The sequence below is a fragment of the Macrobrachium nipponense genome, chromosome 2 (assembly GCF_015104395.2).
Source record: "Macrobrachium nipponense isolate FS-2020 chromosome 2, ASM1510439v2, whole genome shotgun sequence".
In the NCBI taxonomy this organism is placed as follows: Eukaryota; Metazoa; Arthropoda; class Malacostraca; order Decapoda; family Palaemonidae; genus Macrobrachium; species Macrobrachium nipponense.
In genome coordinates this window covers 114,996,569-114,999,068 of record NC_087201.1, presented here as the reverse complement: position 1 = coordinate 114,999,068, position 2,500 = coordinate 114,996,569, and the positions used below count along the sequence as shown (strand labels likewise).

The window sequence follows — 2,500 nt, the reverse complement described above, 5'->3', positions numbered from 1 at the left end:
TGGGCAGAGGTAAATAGGATGGTATTTAACTCTGATAAATTTGAATCAATAAATTATGGAGACAGAAAAGGAAAGCTATATGCATATAGGGGACCTAATAATGAGACAATCACAAATAAGGAAGCAGTTAAAGACCTTGGTGTGATGATGAATAGGAACATGTTATGCAATGATCAAATAGCAATTCTATTGGCAAAATGTAAAGCAAAAATGGGAATGTTGTTACGGCACTTCAAAACAAGAAAAGCTGAACACATGATTATGCTTTATAAAACATATGTTCGTAGTCCACTGGAATATTGCAATATGATATGGTACCCACACTATCAAAAGGATATTGCACAAATAAAGAGTGTACAAAGGTCCTTTACAGCTAGAATAGAAGAAGTTAAGGATCTTGACTACTGGGAAAGACTACAATCCTTAAAATAATATAGTCTAGAAAGGAGAAGAGAACGCTACATGATAATTCAGGCATGGAAACAGATAGAAGGAATAGCAGAAAACATCACGGAACTAAAAATATCAGAAAGAGCAAGCAGAGGTAGATTAATAGTGCCCAAAACTATACCAGGAAAAATAAGGAAAGCACACAGGACATTAATCCACTACGCACCAGCATCGATAATGCAGCGTCTATTCAATGCGTTGCCAGCTCATCTGAGGAATATATCAGGAGTGAGCATAGATGTGTTTAAGAATAAGCTCGACAAATATCTAAACTGCATCCCAGACCATCCAAGATTGGAAGATGCAAAATATACGGGAAGATGTACTAGCAACTCTCTGGTAGACATGAGAGGTGCCTCACACTGAGGGACCTGGGGCAACCCGAACAAGATGTAAGGTCTGTAAGGTAAGGTAAGGTCTGCCCCCCATTGTTTTGTGGTGTACTTAGACGCAGAAAATTAACTCCAAAAGACGAAGCGTAGAGGTCAATTATGTTTAGTATCATAGATGTGAAATGTGCTCAGCCTGTATCGTCTACAATTCTTACTCCAGTTAAATATAACATTTATGGAACCATTCGAGTTTTACTACAAAAAAAGCGCTGAAATGGGGTTTTTTCCTGGTTGCCAAGGATACATTAAAAATGATCTTTAACATCAAAATGCTTACATAATTTTACCATGCTGTGAAGGATACATTAAAAATTATCTTTAACATCAAAATGCTTACATAACTTTAACATTAAAATGCTTACGATGCCTGGAAAGAGAGAGAGCACATTTAACTTTTTAAGGCCGTAACCCTAAGAACCCTTTAAATGTGATACCTTGGGAAAAGCCACTCTAAAGCTACTCGGTTTTCAAGTGGTTTAACCAGAGTCAGAAGAACAATTAATTGATAGGCACTAAACAGCGTTTACTTTACGAAATTTATTGAACAAATGTAAAAAGACGTGAGAGACACCTTTAAGGAAGAGAGAGAGAGAGAGAGAGATTGATGAGAGAGAGACGAGAGAGAGAGAGAGAGAGAGAGAGAGAGAGAACCTAATCAAGTGAAGTCAAAAATGACGCAGAAACCATCAAGCCTCATGGGTGAAGACCGGCATACTCACAAACATACGCATATAAGATTATATATATATATATATATAATATATATATATATATATATATATATATATATATGCTACTGGTCTCCGATTTTGCATATATATTTTAAAATCCAGGTTAACTAATGACCTATGATAGGTTTCGTTTTTCATAATTATTATATCTAACAGAAAGAGAGGGAGAGAGAGACGTAATGAAAAATTAATGAGAGAAGAGGCTAAAGGCAATTAATTAGAAAGCAATTTGTGTTTGTATGTGTGCGTGTCTTATCTCGTGGCATAGAAATATCTTTTCAAGTAGTGTCGGCACTGCCTTTAATGTACTAATGAAGTGAATGGTAGGGGCATAGGAAAGAATGGCATCGTCGTGGTAAGTGATCTCCGAATTTCAAGGTGAGAGTCAGTCTAGGGACACCGACTGGTTTCCAACGAAAGAGAGTACAAGGAAGGACAAAGGCGAGTCAAGGACGAGGAAAAGAGACAAAAACAAGAGATTTATTTTTGTCTTCTTTCATTTTAAACGGACGACTAATGCACTGTCAAAGGAAGAGCTCGAACTTGTATCATTAATCACTTTATTGTCCATTGGTCTCGACATAACACTACCTTGTACACTTTTAGTTTAGCGTATGGCTTAAAGATTATTACCTTTCAACACTTTTGACTTCTTCAGTCGAATGCTTATATGGTCTTACCGAGCTGAATTGCCGAAATTTCTTCACGCGGCTAACCTTAGTCATCAAGCTAAATATACAGTCAACAATTTTAGAAAAGACAAGAGTGAAAGAATGAAAAATATATTTGGGAAAATCGGAAAATTTAGTCTCTAAAGAAAATCAAGCAATAAATGTAATTTTTCGTGTCAAATGTCAGCATGTTGGAAATGATGATGATAATAATTTGACTTGCTAGTCGTCGACCACCCCAGTTTTACATCCCCTA

The 2,500-nt window shown here is 36.3% G+C and overlaps 1 protein-coding gene across 1 annotated transcript in view; it reads right to left on the bottom strand.

Annotated features, from left to right (window-relative positions):
• The window catches only part of LOC135220918 (protein artichoke-like), a 175,485-nt gene that overhangs the window by 171,363 nt on the left and 1,622 nt on the right, over positions 1 to 2,500 (bottom strand).